Source organism: Schistocerca cancellata, chromosome 4, assembly GCF_023864275.1.
Source record: "Schistocerca cancellata isolate TAMUIC-IGC-003103 chromosome 4, iqSchCanc2.1, whole genome shotgun sequence".
In the NCBI taxonomy this organism is placed as follows: domain Eukaryota; kingdom Metazoa; phylum Arthropoda; class Insecta; order Orthoptera; family Acrididae; genus Schistocerca; species Schistocerca cancellata.
The window spans coordinates 148,050,364-148,071,897 of record NC_064629.1 but is presented as its reverse complement, the minus strand read 5'-3'; the positions used below and the strand labels follow the sequence as shown (position 1 = coordinate 148,071,897).

The 21,534-nt window shown below is 44.4% G+C and overlaps 1 protein-coding gene across 1 annotated transcript in view; it reads left to right on the top strand.

Annotated features, from left to right (window-relative positions):
• The window catches only part of LOC126183738 (cuticlin-5), a 319,107-nt gene that overhangs the window by 31,010 nt on the left and 266,563 nt on the right, over positions 1-21,534 (top strand). The window lies entirely within an intron of this gene.

Here is a 21,534-nt window from a genome sequence, read left to right as displayed (position 1 = left end):
CCACTCGGCCACCCCGGCCGGCCCGGCGTGATCGTATGGGGTGCTATTGGTTACACATATCGGTCACCTCTTGTTCGCATTGACGGCACTTTGAACAGTGGACGTTACATTTCAGACGTGTTACGACCCGGGGCTCTACCCTTTATTCGATCCCTGCGAAACCCTACATTTCAGCAGGATAATGCACGACCGCATGTTGCAGGTCCTGTACGGGCCTTTGTGGATACAGAAAATGTTCGACTGCTGCCCTGGCCAGCACATTCTCCAGATCTCTCACCAATTGAAAACGTCTGGTCAATGGTGGCCGAACAAGTGGCTCGTCACAATACGCCAGTCACTACTCTTGATGAACTGTGGTATCGTGTTGAAGCTGCATGGCCAGCTGTACCTGTACACGCCATCCAAGCTCTGTTTGACTCAATGCCCAGGCGTATCGAGGCCGTTATTACGGCCAGAGATGGTTGTTGTGGGTACTGATTTCTCAGGATCTATGCACTCAATTTGTGTGAAAATGTAATCACATGTCAGTTCTAGTATAATATATTTGTCCAATGAATGTCAGTTTATCATCTGCATTTCTTCTTGGTGTAGCAATTTTCATGGTCAGTAGTGTACATGTACAGATATACTCCGCAGCCCATTGTACGTTGCTTGGCGTAGGATATTTTGTATTAGGAAGCAAGTAACAGAAGATTTGGTAAATGATGTTTTCCAAAGAATTATTAAGTGTTTCTCTGAAAACGAACTCTCCGTAAATTTCGCAAAAACACACTACATTCAATTCTGACAACAAATAGAATCATACCAACAATTAATGTAGCACAAGAGGAGAAGTCAGAAAATATGGTGGAATGGTCCATATTTTTGGGTGTAGATACTGGTGAAAACTTGAACTGGAAGAAGCATATTACTGATCTTCTCAAACAGTAAAGTCCTTCTGCTTTTGCTCCTGGTACAATTGCTAATCTTGGAAACAAGCGTATCAACCTCCTGACGTATTTTGCATATTTCCACTCAACAATGTCGTACAGGATAATTTTCTGGGGTAGCTCATAACATAGAAAGGCAAACAGTGAGACTAATATGTGGTGTTCACCACGGACGTCATGTAGATACCTCTTCAAAGAGAGAGACATTTTAACTGCTCCGCCATAATACATCTATTCGCTAATGAAATTCGTCATAAATAATCCACCACAATGTATAAAGAACAGTGATGTACACACCTAAAACACTACAGGGAAAAGTGACCTTTATTATCCATTGTTAAAGCTGTCAGTGGTTCAGAAATGAGATTAATATGCAGCAACAAAAATTTTTGATCATTTGCCCAGTAACACAAAATACAGATTGTGAAGCAAGTTTTAAATGCAAGTTAAAATCATTTCTCCTGGACGACTCCTGTTGTTCCATTGATGAATTTCTACTTACAAACTGGTCGCCAGGAAAAAAAGAAACTTAAGTTTACTTGCATGAATAGCACTAAAAGTAGTAATGTGTTCATTAATGTTAACAATTGTCATGTATACATAGCCTCTAAATTCACGCATTGCACATTATTTCGATAAAAGAATAGCTAAAATGATACATTGGACATCTGACTATTTAACTAGCTATTTTCAGTCTTACTCCATTCTCGTATTGAGCGAGGGAAAAACGACTATCTATATTCCTCTGCACGTACCCTAATCTAATGTCTTATTATTTCAGTCCCTACGCGAGAAATACGTTGGTGCAACGAATTTAACGCTCACTCTTCCTCAGTTCAATTTACCAATAATTTACACAACACAGTGTCGCGAGAACAGCATCGCTTTTCTCCCAGGGACGTCCATTCGAGTTCTCCGAACATTTCTGTTACCCCTGTGTATGGACCGACCCGCCTATTACGATCCTAGTAGCTCATTTCTGAATTCGTTCGCTGTCTACAGTCATGTGTACTCGATAAGAAAAACGGTTCAAATGGCTCTGAGCACTATGGGACTTAACATCTTAGGTCATCAATCCCCTAGAACTTAGAACTACTTAAACCTAACTAACCTAAGGACATCACACACATCCATGCGCGAGGCAGGATTCGAACCTGCGACCGTAGCAGTCCCGCGGTTCCGAACTGCAGCGCCTAGAACCGCACGGCTACAGGGCCCGGCTACTCGATAAGAGCTCCCAACGGCGGAGCAATACTCTACAATTAATAGCACTATCGTCTTAACTGGTGCATCGCACCTTTGAGGTACCTCTTCCTTGATGCACTGTCCCGTTGACACTTTGCGTATGAGAATTACCAAATTAGTTTAACTCGTGAGGAACATAGTTTTAGTAACATGAGTCCATTATGATGGTTCACCGCTAATAAGACGAAAGATTTGAATTTTTGGTCATGTTAACACTTCAGGAAATACGAGGGGCGTTGAATCTACATCTACATCTACATCTACACTTACATCCATACTCCGCAAGCCACCTGACGGTGTGTGGCGGAGGGTGCCTTGAGTACCTCTATCGGTTCTCCCTTCTATTCCAGTCTCGTATTGTTCGTGGAAAGAAGGATTATTGGTATGCCTCTGTGTGGGCTCTAATCTCTCTGATTTTCTCTTCATGGTCTCTTCGCGAGATATACGTAGGAGGGAGCAATATAGTGCTTGGCTCCTCGGTGAAGGTATGTTCTCGAAACTTCAACAAAAGCCCGTACCGAGCTACTGAGCGTCTCTCCTGCAGAGTCTTCCAGTGGAGTTTATGTACAATCTCCGTAACGCTTTCGCGATTACTAAATGATCCTGTAACGAAACGCGCTGCTCTCCGTTTGATCTTCTCTGTCTCTTCTATCAACCCTATCTGGTACGGATCCCACACTGGTGAGCAGTATTCGAGCAGTGGGCGAACAAGTGTACTGTAACCTACTTACTTTGTTTTCGGATTGCATTTCCTTAGGATTCTTCCAATGAGTCTCAGTCTGGCATCTGCTTTACCGACGATCAACTTTATATGATCATTCCATTTTAAATCACTCCTAATGAGGACTCGCAGATAATTTATGGAATTAACTGCTTCCAGTTGCTGACCTGCTATATTGTAGCTAAATGATAAAGGATCTTTCTTTCTATGTATTCGCAGCACATTACACTTGTCTACATTGAGATTCAGTTGCCATTCCCTGCACCATGCGTCAATTCGTTGCAGATCCTCCTGCATTTCAGAACAATTTTCCATTGTTACAACCTCTCGATATACTACAGTATCATCCGGAAAAAGCCTCAGTGAACTTCCGATGTTATCCACAAGGTCATTTATGGATATTGTGAATAGCAATGGTCTTACGACACTCCACTGCGGCACAACTAAAATCACTCTTACTTCGGAAGACTTCTCTCCATTGAGAATGACATGCTGCGTTCTGTTACCTAGGAACTCTTCAGTCCAATCACACAATTGGTCTGATAGTCCATATGCTCTTACTTTGTTCATTAAACTACTGTGGGGAACTGTATCGAACGCCTTGTTGAAGTCGAGTAGTGCCACTTTTTTTCTCTGCCAATTTCGGTTAGAAAAGTGCATATTTCGTTGTGGGATCTCATGGAATATTTCCGCTTCAGCCCCTACACTTTCATGACGTTCCGATAGGTGGCAGCACTATACGTAGCCCTCAAAATGGCATCTGTAACGGAGATGCGTTCGAAGCGGAGAGCTGTCATTGAGTTTCTTTTGGCGGAAAACCAGAGCATCGCAGATATTCGTAGATGCTTGCAGAACGTCTGAAGAGACCTGGCAGTGAACGAAAGCGAGGCGAGTCATTGGGCGGGGCGTCTGCGCAACAACGTCGCGCAAATCTGTCCAATATCCCGCGTGCCGGCCGGCCGCACACAACTGTGTATCATGCAGTGTGTTGGTCGCCACAAAAATGCAAGCGAACTTCTCCATGACAACGCAAGACCTCACACAAATCAGCGCACCCGAGAAAAACTCAGAAAACTTCGTTGAAATGTTCTTCCTCATCCACCCTGCTGCCCGGAACTCGCACCTTCCGACTTCCTTCTGTTTGACCCAATGAAGGATGCACCCCGCGGGAAGCAGTATGTGGGTGATGTGGAGCCCGCCGAAGTGGCCGAGCGGATCTAGGCGCTTCAGTCTGCAACCGCGCGACCGCTTCGATCGCAGGTTCGAATCCTGCCTCGGGCATCGATGCGTGTGGTGTCCTTAGGTTAGTTAGGTTTAAATAGTTCTAAGATCTAGGGGACTGATGACCTTAGAAGTTCAGTCCCATAGTGCTCAGAGCCATTTGCACCATTTGATGATGTGGAGGTTATTGATGCAGCAAGACGTTGGCTCAGACGTCGACCAGTAGAGTGGTACTATGCGGGTATACAGGCCCTCCCAGTAAGGTGATCCAAGGCCGTCCCATTGAACGGAGACCATGTTGAAAAAGAGTGGGGAGTAATATGGTGTAATGGAAACCTGAATACCACCATCCTGCTTTCAGAAAAAAATGGGTTGCATTATTTACTCAGCGCCCGTCGTATATATAGGAATACGCTGTTAGTGTCCACTTATGTATTTCTTCGCTTATTTTCACTTCCTTCCTTCCTTCCCCAGATGAGACACCTTCAATTTCATTAAAACACAATACGTGAGAGTAAACTATTTTTTGCTTTGTAGTAACTGTAGTGCAAAACAACACTTATAACAGAAAGAAAGATGAGAACGGCAGTTGAAAAAAATGTGTAAAACGTGCCGAACTGTCTCTGTAACGAATTATGGGATATTAGATTTAGCCGGTGCAGTGGTTCAAAAACGAGTAACGGGTGACCTACCGTTACGCAGACATTACTGTTCACGTTACTTATTAATGATTTTGTTACGATCTCGGACTTATCGCTAATGTTACTGCTATGTATGTTATCCGAAAAATTGTAGTGTTATACTGACACATCGAAACAAAGTATCACTGTGGTCCAGCCTGCCCGATTGGCCGTGCGGTCTAATGCACAGCTTTCCGGGCGGGAAGGAGCGCCTGGTCCCCGGCACGAATCCGCCCGGCGGATTTGTGTCGAGGTCCGGTGAACCGGCCAGTCTGTGGATGGTTTTTAGGCGGTTTTCTATCTGCCTCGGTGAATGATGGCTGGTTCCCCTTATTCCGCCTCAGTTACACTATGTCGGTGATTGCTGCGCAAACAAGTTCTCCACGTACGCGTACACTACCATTACTCTACCACGCAAACGTAAGAGTTACACTCGTCTGGTGTGAGACGTTCCCTGGGAGGTCCACCGGGGGCCGAACCGCACAATAACCCTGGGTTCGATGTGGGGCGGCGGAGGGGTGAAGTGGACTGCGGTAGTCGTCGTGGGATTGTGGACCACAGCGGCTGCGGCGGGGGCGGAGCCTCTCCGTCGTTTCTAGGTTCCCGGTTAACAATACATTCTATTTTTTGCTTTGTATAATTGTACTGCAAAACAACACTTATAATAGAAAGAAAGCTGAGAACGGTAATTGAAAAAAAATGTGTAAAACGTGCCAAACTGCCTTTGTAACGAATTATGGGACATTAGATTTAGCCGGGTACAGCGGTTCAAACACGAGGAACGGGTGACGTATCGTTACGCAGACATTACTTCTCACATTACTTATTAATGATTTTGTTATGATCTCAAAAAAATGTTCAAATGTGAGTGAAATCTTATGGGACTTAACTGCTAAGGTCATCAGTCCCTAAGCTTACACACTACTTAACCTAAATTATCCTAAAGACAAACACACACACCCATGCCCGAGGGAGGACTCGAACCTCCGCCAGGACCAGCCGCACAGTCCATGACTGCCGCGCCTTACATGTTATGATATTAGATTTTTCGCTAATGTTACTGCTATCTATGTTATCCGAAAAACTGTAGTATTGTCCTGACACATCGAAGCAAAGTATCACTGTAGTCAAATGGTTCAAATGGCTCTGAGCACTATGGGACTTAACTTCTTTGGTCATCAGTCCCCTAGAACTTAGAACTACTTAAACCTAACTAAGCTAAGGACATCACACACAACCGTGCCCGTGGCAGGATTCGAACCTGCGACCGTAGCGGTCGCGCAGTTCCAGACTGCAGCGCCTAGAACAGCTCGGCCACTGCGGCCGGCAAAACTAAAGTTTTCACGAAATGTGATTGTGTAGAATCTTTTGACTACAATATTAATAAGGTAAACGATGAGTCATTCACGTCATACTAATGTCTGGGAGTAACACTTTAAGTAGAACGACCGCATAGACTCCGTTGTAGGTTAAGTAAATGTCAGGCTCTAGTTTGTTGGTAGGATACTGTGAAACGGCAGCCTGTCTACAAAAAGAGACTTTACAAAACATTTGTACTGCTTTTACGTGAATGCTGTCAAGTGTATCGCATATAGAAGAGGTCGCATAAACAAGGAAAACCGGTCCATACGAAGGACGGCAACGCACAGTCACATACTTTTTTACATCGAGAGACAGTGTAAAAGATATACGGAAAAGACTCTCCTGGTAAACAATCGAAGAAAGACACGTAACATCTCGCAGACGCATTCTTAGAGAACTTCAAGCAAAAGTCTTTATAGAGGGATCTGGCAATATTCTGTAGCCTATTTCCCCACACATCGATTCTGTATAGACTGTGAAAATAAAATCTGTGTGGGAAAATTAACTGTCATTCTTCCTGCGACACATCTCGTAAATAGAACACAAAGAATCCCTGGTATATTGTATAAACTACCGACGAAAATGCACACACCATAGAGTAGAGACGTAGATGTACTTGATGTTATCATTGAGGGGAAATGTGCAGCTTCTCTGATAGTACAAACACCGAGCGCTTGCAAACCAGAATGATGTGATGTTTAAGCTTGTGATGTGAAAGAAAATTGAAAGTACTGTTAAATGAAAGGATCGAATGTGGCGCATTGTCGTCGATGTACGAAACACATACACTGATGAGCCAAAACGTCATGACCGCCTGCTTTACAGCTTGTTTGTCCGTCTTTGGAACGAAATACATCACTGATTCTGCGTGTCAGGAATCTGACAGCTAGTTGGTAGGTTTATGGAGGTATATGGCATCGGATGTCTACGCACAGGTCATGTAATACGGGTAAATAACGGGCCGCTGATTTGCGTATGCGATGATGGCACCCGACAGCGACCCAGATGGGTTCCATACGACTTACGTCAGGCGAATTTAGTCGCCGAAACATGAACGTGAGTTCACCATAATGCTCCTCAACCACTGTAGCACGGTTCTGGCTCCGAGATTATGCTGCTGAAAGGTGACATCGCCGTCGGTGAAGACATCAAGCATGAAGGGATACAGGTGGTTCGCTGCTGTCAGCGTGTCTTCGATTGCTACCACAGGTCCCATGCAAGCGCAGGAGAATGTCTCCCATAGAGAAATACTGCGTACGTGGGCAATGCACGTTTCGAGCCACAGTTCACCTCGATGACGGCGTTTGTGGAGACGACAGTGGACCTAGTGTAGCAAACATGTGATTCATCCGAAGACGCGACACGTTTCCGTTGATCGACGGTCGAATTCTGATGGTCCCGTGTGCACTGCAGTAGTAATTGACGATGTTGTTGGCTCAACATGTGAACACGTAGGGTTGGTCTGCTGCGGAACTCCATGTCGAAATAAGTACGATGAACAGTGTGCTCCGAATTACTTGTGCGTGCACCAGCATTGTGCTCTTTCACTAGAGATCACAGAGCAGACAAGCCTCCGAATCTCCCGTTGAGTGAAGAGTCGTGGACGTCCATCCACTTCGCGCGTATTGGTAACTTCAGTGCCCTTCTACCTTTAGCCGTAGATGCTCACGACAGTAGCACGTGAACATTCGACCAGCTTCGCCGTTTTCGGGATACCCGTTCACAGGCTCTGCGTAATAGTAATCTGCTCACTGTCAGTGTCGCTCATCCAATGGATTTCCCAATTTCAAAAAATGGTTCAAATGGCTCTGAGCACTATGGGACTCAACATCTTAGGTCATAAGTCCCCTAGAACTTAGAACTACTTAAACCTAACTAACCTAAGGACATCACACACACCCATGCCCGAGGCAGGATTCGAACCTGCGACCGTAGCAGTCCCGCGGTTCCGGATTGCAGCGCCAGAACCGCTAGACCACCGCGGCCGGCATTTCCCAATTTGCAGCCCATATCTTCTCTAGGGTGATCCCCCGTCCGTGTCTGCTAAGCTTCCATACTTCTGTTACCGCGTCGTGTGCCCGCAACGCCACCAGGTGGCATCCAACGTCGCGGTGGGCTGTGGTCATAATGTTTCGGCATATCAGTGTATTTATTTATTTGTAAATAACAGATGTAAATGGTTCAAATGGCTCTGAGTACTATGGGACTTAACTTCTGAGGTCATCAGTCCCCTAGAACTTACAACTACTTAAACCTAACTAACCTAAGGACATCACACACATCCATGCCTGAGGCAGGATTCGAACCTGCGACCGTAGCGATCGCGCGGTTCCAGACTGAAGCGCCTTGAACCGCTCGGCCAAACTGTCCGGCCCCCAGAGTGCATTCAAAAAATGGTTCAAATGGCTCTGAGCACTATGGGACTTAACAGCTATGGTCATCAGTCCCCTAGAACTTAGAACTACTTAAACCTAACTAACCTAAGGACATCACACAACACCCAGTCATCACGAGGCAGAGAAAAACCAGAGTGCATTAATGTTGTTTGTGTTTAATGCTGTTTCCAGGTCTGGTAGGATACGTAAGGTGTGTAAAGAGCGCCAGATGTTAAATGATCACTGTGAAGGAAAAGGAGATGCCACATACACGTGTGAGACAGTGTTATCAGCAGCGGAGACAGTTTGAAAGGGGCCTGATTGTGGGTCTCCATTTTGCTGGCTGGTCGGATCGTGCGGTATACACATTGGTGGGGCATTCGGATTGACAGTGGCCTGATGTTGAAATATTGAGAACGAGACGGCAGACATACTCGCCGTCACGGCCACAATCGGATCCTACTAACAGTTCTTACCAACTGAAGTCGGGACTTCTCTGACAAGGTCACGGTTTTCCAGTCGTCTAGGGTCCAACCGATATGGCCACGAGGCCAGGAGAGGCTGCAATCCAGAAATCTCTTCGAATGTTTAGTTTTTACCCCTTAGAAAATTTAATTTTACCTTTCAGGGGGTAATTACCCACAGATGGGGAACCACTGCTGAGGCCAGGACCGGCTGCAATCCAGAAATCTCTTCGAATGTTTAGTTTTTACCCCTTAGAAAATTTAATTTTACCTTTCAGGGGGTAATTACCCACAGATGGGGAACCACTGCTGTACACCCATGTGGTACGTTGTAAACAGCTATCGTTTACAACCTGTATAACTGTAGAGCGCTCTTCACAGGATATAGTATGTTACTAAAATACGTATAACGCTCTGTTTACAAGAAAATATCTCCTAAAGTATCTCGGAAGATAAGACTAAGCGTATAACCCACAATGCATAGGAATCCGCCAATTTTCGCAGTATCATTTTCTGAAAATCTCTTTTCATGCTTTGGACCATTTATGGAATAGTCCGTATTTTCATACTACGTGGGACATACATGTCCGTAAGTATAGAATATAAGGAGAAATAAGAAAGGCGAAATTTACCCATATTTGTATGGGAAATATTGAGAAAACTATAGCCACAGGTTCCGCCATACGTTAAACGAGTCTTCCAAACTGCGACATGAGTACATTGCATTTTGATTCAGTGCGGCAACCGCCTCACGGCCTGCAGTGCCAGAAGAGCTGTTTACGTCTTGGTCTGCGACGTAGCAAAATTTTATCTGAACGTTTTTGTGATTAGTTGGCAAGAGTGGTAGCATTTCTTAGCTTTGTGAACTATTTTCTACTTTCTTAACTGCAGAAATTGATGAACTTAAACACAGATTCTGTAAGTGGCCGAAAATACTTATGATATTCTTGCCCTTGGGCAGATATTGGCATTCTCTAAAAAGTACTGGGCTATTAACTGAGCATATAAAACCGGCAGATATCCGTAGTTACGTGAAGCAGCACCTAATTACACAAAAGGGAGGGGCAGATTTAACATTTTCCGTGTATAATGAAGCGATTATAGACGGAACGCCAGCTCATTTTGAAAATGTTGTGGGAGAGAATTGAATTCATACGTCAATAGTGTTCGTATCTGTTAACTTTTTGAGTATGAACTGTAAATGACACCAGTTTCGCGTCGGTGAACGCTTATCTGTGTCGAAGAATTCGTCTCACTTGCAGTTACGCAGAATACTGCTTGCTATGTTGCATGATGTTAGTTATTATAAGATAATGGCTTCACGTTCTTGCTGGAAATAATGAGCAGAGTGAACACGCATTTAGCTGGAGAAGGGGTCAAACTCCCTTCTGGTCATGCAGATTTAGGTTTTGCGTAGTTACTTAAATCGTTTAATCCAAATGCGGGGATAGTTTCTTTGAAGAAGAGCAGCCTATTTCCCTCTCTATCGTTGTCACTTATGGGGCATGTGCTTCGTCTCTACTACCCTGGTTGTCAACGGGACATTAAATTCTAATAAATACTCATTTTCAGAGAAAAAGGACACCTTGAACGACTAGACATAGGATGTTCATATTCACAGGACATGTACACTACTGGCCATTAAAATTGCTACACCAAGAAGAAATGCAGATGATAAACGGGTATTCATTGGACAAATATATTATACTAGAAGTGACATGTGATTACATTTTCACGTAATTCGGGTGCATAGATCCTGAGAAACCAGTACCCAGAACAACCACCTCTGGCCATAATAACGGCCTTGATACGCCTGGGCATTGAGTCAAACAGAGCTTGGATGGAGTGTACAGGTATAGCTGCCCATGCAGCTTCAACACGATACCACAGTTCATCAAGAGTAGTGACTGGCATATTGTGACGAGGCAGTTGCTCGGCCACCATTGACCAGACGTTTTCAATTGGTGAGAGATCTGGAGAATGTGCTGGCCAGGGCAGCAGTCTAACATTTTCTGTATCCAGAAAGGCCCGTACAGGACCTGCAACATGCGGTCGTGCATTATCCTGCTGAAATGTAGGTTTGAACTAGATATAGTTGCGCAACACCACCTACCGCTAAAATGGGCCGGCGGCTCTCGTTGTCTTTATAAACGAAGGTAATGGATCAGTGTGACTTGAGCAGACGTGCAGGATGCCTCGCAGACGTATGCGCGAATCGTACCGTCAAATCAGTGAGTTTGAAATAGGGCGCATTATTGGCATGACAGAATGTGATGTATCCATCCGGGAAATTGCTGCTCTTGTGGGACGAAGTGTTTCAGCAGTGCAACGGGTGTGTGCCGAAAGATTCACGGAAGGTTGTAGAACACGACGAGATGGCTCAGGTCGCACCACGCTGACCACCCACCCCGAGAAGATCGACACGTCATCCGAATAGCATTGCAGAACAGATCTGCGTTCTCCTCGGCTCTGGCGCAACAGCGGGACAGTGTGACATGTAACTGTCAGTAGTGACATTCCACCGCCGTTTATTATGACGTGGGTTGCATGCTCCTCCTTCACTTCTCCGCCTACCTTTGACAAATGTGCAGACACATGCTAGGTGGTAATGGTGAATGGAACGACGCCACTGGGGGCAGGAATGGCATCAGACAGTGTTTTAGGACAAAGCCAGGTTCTGTTTGTTTGAAAATAATGGCTGCATTTTGTTTCGCCGCAGACAGGGGAGTGGCATCACAGCGACTGCATTCGCACAAGACATACAGCTCCAGCTCAAGGCCTTATGGTATGGGATACTGTTTGGTACAATCCCTGCGATCCGCACCCATACCCTTCCTGCACAACACCCCAGACTCCATTTTTCAGCAAGACAGTGCGCGACCACATGTTGCTGCACAAACACGTGCCTTCTTGGTGTCACAGGATGTCGGCCTTTTGCCCTGGACCGCCAGATCACCAGACTTGTTACCATTCAAAAAAGTGTTGGATATGGTGAAACGGCGGGTGCAGCGCTGTGACCCATTGCCAACCACCACAGATGAAATTTGGGACCAGGGGAATGCAGCTTGGATGACAGGACGCCATTTGCCCTTTATACGCGCCGATGCCATCACGCATCGAAAAAGTTATGAGGGCCCATGGCGGACCGTGTGCCTACTAGGCAATAGGACAAATGCTGAACCGAAGTGACTGAAATGCTTATTTCTGTAGAACATGCTACCGTATATGTCCTGTGAATATGAACGCCCTATCTTCAGTCATTCAAAGTGTTCTGTTTTTTTTTTCTAAACATGAGTATATTTTTTTTCTAATACATGGTTCAAATGGTTCAAATGGCTCTGAGCACTATGGGACTTAACATCTGAGGTCATCACTCCCCTAGAACTTAGAACTACTTAAACCTAACTAAACTAAGGACATAAAACACATCCATGCCCGAGGCAGGATTCGAACCTGCGACCGTAGCGTTCGCGCGGTTCCAGACTGAGGCGCCTAGAACCGCTCGGCCACACCGGCCGGCTTTCTAATAGAAAGACTAATTATGCGTCAAGAGGACACGCAGCAGAGAACGTGCCTTTTTTGCCCCAGTGTAGTGGAGTACATGAAGTTACAAAATTTTGAGATGATTTTACTTCTGGAAAACTATGCTCCGCGTATGTAGGTGTCAGGACATCTACTGGTAGAGTTATGAACCAGAGCTGCAGCTGATCGCAGAGTCGCTCATTTCGTCTGCTCTCATAAGAATCATAGACCAGTCGTTCGATATATTTCTCTGTATGAAATGGAGCATTGTCACGATAAAAATGAAAACTGCCAGTTTTAATTTATTCTCAGTGTGTGTGTGTGTGTGTGTGTGGCAGAGACTTCAGTACTGCCTAGCGTCCACCTACGTAATTCCATTAATAAAAGCCAGTGAAACAAAATGATTCTACCAAAAGCAGGTACTTAGCAATTGCCTCCTCGGCCAAAATTCCCTTTGGTGAGAGTGTACTCAGGCAGATATCGATTACGTGGGACATTATAGACCCATTATAGCGCAAGTATGAAGCATCATTATTCTGTCCACGTGAATTTCCTTTATCAGTTTACAATCCCCTGGATTCATAAACGCGCTGAAGCTTACCTTTATTTATCCAGCCAGAAGACGCAGTGTTGAAACAAAAGACTCGTATTCAGGATAAACCAGTTTCAAATCTCCGTCTGATCGTTCTGATTTAGGACATCTGTGACTTCTCTGAACGAATACTAAGATTATTCATCTTCAAATAAACTACTCTCTGATGACCTCATTGTCGTCAATATGACAATTTCGTCATGTGATGGAATAGACATGTTGACACCTGCTGACAAATTGTATGAACACTATTACCAGTCCAATACGCCACTCACATCGATCATAATTTCGCACTACGTCTATAGTGTCTAGCTCTCGTTCTTTTGGCATTTGTGGTCGAAGGTTAAGGTTTTATAGCTTCTTTGTACTTACGTTTTGCCGTAGCAAAAACGTATGAATTTTTCGGGACGTTTCATACATGAAACGTTCGAATCAACAGCAATCCATGATTTTATTCCTTAATCTCGTCCGTTGACGATTTATATCGTAGCAGTTGTTACATTTTCACCGGTAGCACACGACCTTGACTAAACTTACGTGAGTGACGTATGTGTCAGTCCACTACTTCTTAACCCGAGAACACTAAAGGGGCGAAAATGTTACATTAACACTAAACCATAGTAAATTTCACCTCTCCAATTTTTTTAAAAATAAATCATAATTTATAGGTTATACACTACTTAATTACATTTATTAAAACACCAATAATATGTTACGCACACACGTCAGAAAAAGTTTTGCATCACCTCGGTTCCGGAACCTGTACAGAAAATTGAAATAGAGATCAACATAAACATCATTTCCGACCTTTTTACTGCTCATGCGTGTTGTACCGCCATACAGCGAGACCTTCAGAGGTGGTGGTCTAGATTGCTGTACACACCGATATCTCCAATACCCAGTAGCACAGTCCCACCCCTCAACGGCGATTTGGCGTAGATCCCCCATAGTGGTTGGTGAATCACGTCGTCCATAAACAGCCCTTTTCAATCTGTTCCAGGCATGTTCGATGGCGTTTATGTCTGGAGAACATGCTGGCCACACTAGTCGAGCGATGTCATTATCCCGAAGGAAGTCCTTTACAAGATGTGCACGATGGGGGCGCAAATTGTTATCCATGAAGACGATAGTCTCGCCGATATGCTGCTGATATGGTTGCACTATCGGTCGGAGGATGACATTCACGTATCGTACAGCCGTTATGGCGCCTTCCATGACCACCAGTGACGTACGTTGGCCCAACATAATGCCACCCCAAAACAGCAGGGAACCTCCACCTTGCTCCACTCGCTGGACAGTGTGTCTAAGGCGTTCAGCCTGACCGGGTTGCCCTCAAACATGTCTCCGACGATTGCTTGGTTGAAGGTATATGAGACGCTCATCGGTGAAGAGAACGTGATGCCAATCGTGAGCGGTCCATTCAGCATATTGTAGGGACCATCTGCACCGCTCTGCATGGTGTCGTGATGCAAAGGTGGATCTCGCCATGGACGTCGGGAGCGAAGTCGCGCATCATGCAGCCTATTGTACACAGTTTGAGTCGTAACACGACGTCCTGTGGCTGCACGAAAAGCATTATTCAACATGGTGGCGTTGCGTCAGGGTTCTTCCGTCGGTAGCGGTCATCCACTGCAGTAGTAGCCCTTGGACGGCCTGAGCGAGGCATGTTATCGACAGTTCCTGTCTGTCTGTATCTCCTCCATGTGCGAACAACATCGCTTTGGTTCACTCCGAGACGCCTGTACACTTCCCTTGTTGAGAGCCCTTCCTGGCACAAAGTAACAATGTGGACGCGATGACCAAAGGGTCACCAGTTTAGTACTGGAGGGAATCGTAGAGGGTAAAAATCGTAGAGGCAGAACAAGACATGAATACACTAAGCAGATTCAGGAGGATGTAGGTTGCAGTAGTTACTCGGCGATGAAATAGCTTGCACAGGATAGAATAGCATGGAGAGATGCATCAAACCGGTCTCTAGACTGATCACCACAACGACAACAACAACAGGGTTAATAGGAAATCTGGTATTCAATTTTTGTGCGTTCTTATCATAATGTTACCAAACCATTATGTGGCCCAAAGTGTCAAAACACCACAATGAACGGCCTTTGTAAAATTGTGGTAAGATCTTACGGGAGCAAACTGCATAGGTCATCGGTCCCTAAGCTTACACACTACTTAATCTAACTTAAACTAACTTACGCTATGCACAACACACCCACCCTTACCCGAGAGAAGACTCGAAACCTCCGACGGGGGGAGCCGCGCGAACCGTGACAATACGCTACAGACCGCGCAGCTACTTCTCGCGGCGAGCGGCCTTTGTTTGACATGGGGTTTGCATCCGAATTTTATACGTACAGGCGTGGGATGCTAACATTATAGACAAGTTTTCTGTCCGATTGACATCTGCTGAACTGCCTTACAAACCTGACCTTCATAGAGTATCTTTGGAATGACAAGGGCGTAGGTTATGTCTTCGATCGATTCGCCCATATACCAAACAATAAATGTCCACTTAACTTCGGAAAGAAAGGAAAATACTGCCTGCTGTGAATCAGAACGCAGTGAGAATTTTTCTACGAAGATTAAACGACATAGTGCTAGCGATCGAAAATCCTGCACCCTTTGGCTATATGCCTGATGTCTTTGAGAAGAACAGCAAGGGTTCATTGATATACTTTGGGAATGGTGGATTTTTTAACTCTATTGTAATTGCAACCGCGAAACTACCTGATCGAATGTATCGGAATGGACCACTATATGTCAAAATAGACGAACCCGCTAGTATAAAAGGAGACATGGAGTATTGTGCTATTAGTAGTGAAGCACAATGTGTCAGTCGGGAGACTTCAGTGACTCCGAATGTGGACTGGTCATTGGATGTCACGAAGTAACTCATCCACCAGGCACGTTTCAATCTGTTTAAAGCTGCCCAAATCGGCTGTTGGTGATGTGATGGTGAAGCGGAAACGTGACAAACAACCGCAGCTAAACCACATCAGGCAGACCTTACGTACTGACGGACAGTCCGCTCGGTTGGCCGTGCGGTCTAACGCACGGCTTCCCGGGACGGAAGGAGCGCCGGTTCCCGACAGCCGGCCAGTCTGTGGATGGTTTTTAGGCGGTTTTCCATCTGCCTCGGCGAATGTGGGCTGGTTCCCCTTATTCCGCCTCAGCTACACTATGTCGGCGATTGCTGCGCAAACAAGTTCTCCACGTACACGTACACCACCATTACTCTACCACGCAAACATAGGGGTTACACTAGTCTGGTGTGAGACGTTCCCTGGGGGATCCACCGGGGCCGAGCCGCACAATAACCCCGGGTTCGGTGTGGGGCGGCACAGGGGTGAAGTGGACTGCGGTAGTCGTCGTGGGTTTGCGGACCACTGCGGCTGCGGCAGGAACGGAGCCTCTCCGTCGTTTCTAGGTCCCCGGTTAACATAACATGACATAACATGCGTCTGTAAAGGAATCGTTTGTGGACAATAACATTGCTGAAATGGAGTGGCCTGTCCAAAGTGTCGACCTGAACCTAATGGAACATTTTTGGAGTGAGTTAGTACGTCGACTTCGCTTCAGATCCCAGCGTCTGTGATCACTACCTTCTCAGGTTTCGGCTGCCATTTGCCTACAGACATTCAGAAAACTCATTGAAAGTGCCCCCAAGAAAGTTCAAGTTCTGATAAAGGCGGAGGATGGATACACCCCATATTAATCAGATAGAGTATTTGAAACCAAATACATGGAATGGCAGTTGTAATATCTTCCGTATGAAATATAGTTTTAGCATCGTCAGCCACTAGACAACTCTCTCTTTTCTTGAGTCCAACATATTGTCGCCAGCTACAAAAGATCATGTATAGTGTCTGTAGAACGGGATGGCTCACTGTATAAGTCCCTGGGATTGTATTCTATAGCTGTTCGGCATAAGTCTCGTGCGCTGTTGTAGGCTACCCGTGGTTTCGACGTGTCCCTTCAAGTGGGTGTCGGGCAGAGCTTACAACATGTTGCCCCCACCCATTCTCCTTTTTCTTCAACAAGTGCGCCTACGGTCCATCTACAATAACATCGATTAGCAGGCTTTAACGTTCCAGCATCCATTTTTTTTTGTGCTACGGCTACTTGGATAATTTTCCAAGGAAGGCAAGAAACACAGACTTAGGAGTGAATAATTAAACATGTTTCTACAGATCAATAATTTTTACAACTGGCCTTCGTTACTCAACATCTGAAGTACTTGGCAGCCAGTGTGTTCCTGTATTTCTGAAAGATTATGCAGAAAAGGAAAATTACAAGTTGTTATTGATAGTCGAAGGGGCTGTATACTTTCATTCCAGATACAGCCCCTAGAAATTAAGGGAAAAAAACAATAGAAGAAAGTGAACTCCTTAAGAAGAGACTCCAGGCTTTCAGGGTCGGTGCGGCTGGCGCTATTACCTCATCCGTTGCACTCACGGTCAGGGCCGAGCTGGCACATCCTACAGGACGAGATAGTTGTGCTACTTTCATTCTGTGCTGCTTGTGGGCTAGTAATCTAGCGTAGCATTGTTTCGTTTGCTTTAATGCCTTTTATAAAGATCCATAGCAGTTTACGTCTCAGATTACCTATTTTTGCTCAGTGTTTGAGTAATAGCTGCTCCCATATCGAAACTAGAAGGTGCGATCACTTGCCTTCTAAAAACTTTTCACAGAGAGTGGTTCACAGTCTCGTTCTTACAGCAGCATGCTAACGGACCCAAGTTCCTAGATTCCACTCTGTGCACTGGCTAAGACTTAGTGTCCCTTGTGACGGTCTGAGTATTCCTGTTAACGCATCAAAATACCGCAAGAACTATGCATCCTACAAGAAAACAGTATGAAATGACAGCGGCCTCAAGATGGCACTAGTCACATAGCCATATTCTACTAGATGACTGGTGAAATAAAACACGAAAACTCCTTTTCTTTATAAAGGAAACCTCTATTTTTAACTGAATAGTTGCAAGTAAGAACGTAAATACAGAGTTTAAGTGGGTGGTTACACCTTGTGTACCACAGCTAGCCCGGGGGAGGGTTTATGCTCGTGTAAACAACAGTACATCTACATGGATACTCTGCAAATCACATTTAAGGGCCTGGCAGAGGGTTCATCGAACCACCTTCACAATTCTCTATTATTCCAATCACGTATAGCGCGCGGGAAGAATTAACACCTATATCTTTCCGTACGAGCTCTGATTACTCTTATTTTATCGTGGTGATCGTTTCTACCTATGTAGGTCGATGTCAACAAAATATTTTCGCATTCGGAGGACAAAGTTGGTGATTGGAATTTCGTGAGAAGATTCCGTCGCAACGAAAAACGCCTTTCTTTTAGGGTCCAGCCCAAATCCTGTATCATTTCTGTGACACTCTCTCCCATATTTCGCGATACTAAAAAACGTGCTGCCTTTCTTTGGACTTTTTCAATGTACTCAGTCAGTCATATCTGGTAAGGATCCCACACCGCGCAGCAGTATTGTAAAAGAGGACGGACAAGCGTAGTGTAGGCAATCTCCTTAGTAGGTCTGTTACATTTTCTAAGTGTCCTGTCAATAAAACGCAGTCTTTGGTTACCCTTCCCCACAACTTTTCTATATGTTCCTTCCAATTTAAGTTGTTCGTAATTGTAATACCTAGGTATTTAGCTGAATTTACAGCTTTTAGATTAGAATGATTTATCGTGTAACCGAAGTTTAACGAGTTCCTTTTAGCACTCATGTGGATGACCTCACACTTTTCGTTACTTAGGGTCAACTGCTACTTTTCGCACATGTCAGATATCTTTTCTAAATCGTTTTGCAGTTTGTTTTGATGTTATGATAAATTTATTAGTCGATAAACGACAGCGTCATCCGCGAACAACCTAAGACGGCTGCTCATATTGTCTCCCACATCTTTTATATAGATAAGGAACAGCAAAGGGTCTATAACACTACCTTGGGGAACGCCAGAAATCACTTCTGTTTTACTCCATGACTTTCCGTCAATTACTACAAACTGTGACCTCTCTGACAGGAAATCACAAATCCAGTCACATACCTGAGACGATATTCCATAAGCACGCAATTTCACTACGAGCCGCTTGTGTGGTACAGTGTCAAAAGCCTTCCGGAAATCCAGAAATACGGAATCGATCTGAAATTCACTGTCAATAATACTCAACACTCAACACTTCATGTGAATAAAGAGCTAGTTGTGTTTCACAGGAACGATGTTTTCTAAACCCATGTTGACTGTGTGTCTATAGACCGTTTTCTTCGAGGTACCGAGCAAGGCGTTATGAATGTTGGTCATACCGATTTTATGTTCATTGCAGCTTGTGTAGCAGTATTGCGGTGTTGGTGGACATTCATTACAGGCCCCATTATTGTAAAAATAGGTGTTCTGTGTCTATATTCATCCTGTGTTGTAGAACGCCGTCATATAGTTGCCTTTCAGTTATTCTTTCTGTTGCTTTCTTGTGTGTGATTAATTTTTAACAGGTATCAATAGTTTCATTAGTGAGTGAATTCTGTTGAAGAAGGAAGTGAAATAGTTCTTGGTCGCCAAAATAGTTTCATTTTTTACCGCATGACACGTTGTGGGAGAACAGCAACGTTAGTTTTGTGGCGGCGTTCGTAGCGACAAACACTTCGCTGTTGAAACGGCTTACGAAGTCACCGCCACACTTTAAATAGCGGGCCGACCGGTCCGCTGGAACAGTGAACAGAAAGATGAAAACCCAAACACTCTGATTAAATAAAAGTCGGTACTTATCTTTATTAACGAAGATACAGAAACACAGTAGTGAACTCCGTGTCTACAGAAATCTGTCTAGTTCGAGTCGGAGCGGCTAGGTCAGCGCCGGCTGACGACAAACAACAACTCTGCTGCGATGAACACACAACTGACTAGCAAGTACACAAATCGGTGGCGAGTATACAACTGAGCGGCGAATACAGAACTGTCCTAGCGCTCGCGACTCCAGCGCTTAAGAAGCCAGAAGCCAGCGATGGCGCGCGCAGACTTGCGGCGATTTCCTGTATCGCTGGCGCTGCTTATGCGGACGGCGTCCGGACTTTGATGCTGCCAACCTTTTGGCAGTGGGCTCGGTTGGCATTACTGGCTAGGATATAACAATTAGAATTGTCGCATGACATGTTAAATACAAGACTGGATATAAAAGAGTAATTTAGCAACAATCAGTGCAAAATAAACCTACTGAAAACAATCCAGCGTATCTTGTAACTTGCTAATCCATAATACTAGCAGTGTCGAACTGACAAAAGTGCACCAGTAGGTGGCGTCAGAGGAAGTAACGTCTATGGTACCAGGCACAATCATTGCATGACGAATGTTCATTAAAAACTACATAGGTCATTCGAATTCTATATATAAAAAAGATAATTGTTAACAAAAGGGCTCGAATTTCTACCAACAAGACCCTAGCTGCAGCGCTTCAAGCTGATGAAGTTCGAACATAGGAAGGCGGAGCAGAGGGAAATAGCTCAATACATAAATATAAAAAAATATATATTTAAAAACGGTAGTACATAGTAAAAACAAAGCTATCAAAAGTTCAATAAACATAGGTATTAAAACATTTGGTAGGAAGGGAAAAGCAGAGCCATGTAATAGAAGTGAAAGGAACCACTGACATTTGTGGCCTAGGAACAGGTTGCACTTATAACATCGATATCATCAGTGACTGCAATTAAAAGACAAAACATCGAGATCATCAGTCACTGCAGTTATAAAATGCCAGTGGGATATTGTACCCCCATTTTAAACCAAAAAACATAGAGTGGCGGATGTGAATTTACGGAAATTGACGTTTACAGCACATAGTGCCGAATATACAGTGCAATCAACAGATATTTTAAAACATTTAAATAACAATTCATATTTTTACAGTTTGAAAAAAGACAGATAATTTATAAAGTGAAAACTGTATCTGTAACATGAAAGCAAAGATATTAAAAATGGAGGTGTTTCTTATGACATGGAAAGAACTTAGTAAGGGCAAGAGCCAAAGTAAGAAACGTGTGTAGTAAAATGTATCATTGGTGTCATAATTGTATGACAAGTGAATAATCCAACACAGTATTATTTAATTAAGCAACAAAGGACCAGAGATAGTCCAAAAGGTCATCGATTAGGAAAAAAAAAATTTTTTTTGCTGAAGCTACATTCTTTATTCACAACTCGATTTGGCTGTTTTTTGTAGCGAGAAAAAAATCTCAATTTCTTCGAGGGGATCATGTGTGGCACCTCTCGGTACCGACTGCAAAATTTCCGTACTTTTGTTAATAGACTGTAATACATGGTTATTGTCTCTAAGTTAGCAGCTTAGCGCACTCGTATTACTTGCATAAGCATGCTCTCTGAAAAATGTTTTGAGATCACATCTCGTCTGC